The following is an 851-nucleotide window of genomic DNA, read 5'->3' as shown; positions in this document are numbered from 1 at the left end:
TTTTTAAAGCTTGGCTGCTGTTGGTATATATAAAGGCTACAGATTTATGAGTGTTGATTTTGTAACCTGAGACGCTGCTATATTCCTTGATCACTTCTAGGAGTTTTGTAGTAGAATCCCTGGTGTTTTCCAGATATACAATCTTATCATCTGTGAAAAGTGAAAGTTTAATCTCTTCTGACCATATATGGATGACCTCAATCACCTTTTCTTCTCTAATTGCGATAGCTAAAACTTCCATTACAATATTAAAGAGCAATGGAGACAGTGGGCAACCTTGCCTCGTTCCTGATCTGAGTGGAAATGATTTCAATTTAACTCCACTCAATAGAATACTGGCTGTGGATTTGCTATAGATGGCCTCTATCAGTTTAAGAAATGTCCCTTCTATACCATTTTTCTTAAGTGTTCTGATCATGAAGGGATGCTGGATGTTATCAAAAGCTTTTTTCTGCATCAATTGAGAAAATCATGTGGTCTTTATTTTTTAATTTGTTTATGTGATGTTATATTTATAGATTTACATATGTTGAACCATCCTTGAGATTTTGGGATAAAACCCACTTGGTGATGGTGTATAATTTTTTTGATGTGTTGCTGGATTCTGTTGGTTCAGATCTTGTTGAATATTTTTGCAGCAATATTCATTAGTGATATTGGTCTATAATTTCTTTTCTTGGTGGGTCTTTTCCTGATTTGGGGATCAAGGTGATGTTTGCTTCATAGAATGTGTTGAGTAGTATTCCGTCTTTTTCTATATTTTGGAAAAGGTTCAGTAATATAGGTACTAGTTCATCTTTGAAGGTTTAGGAGAATTCTAATGTGAAGCCATCTGGTCCCGGGCTTTTCTT

This window comes from Otolemur garnettii, unplaced genomic scaffold (assembly GCF_000181295.1).
Source record: "Otolemur garnettii isolate 467f Iridium unplaced genomic scaffold, OtoGar3 scaffold00038, whole genome shotgun sequence".
Taxonomy (NCBI): Eukaryota; Metazoa; Chordata; class Mammalia; order Primates; family Galagidae; genus Otolemur; species Otolemur garnettii.
This window is presented reverse-complemented; position numbering follows the sequence as displayed.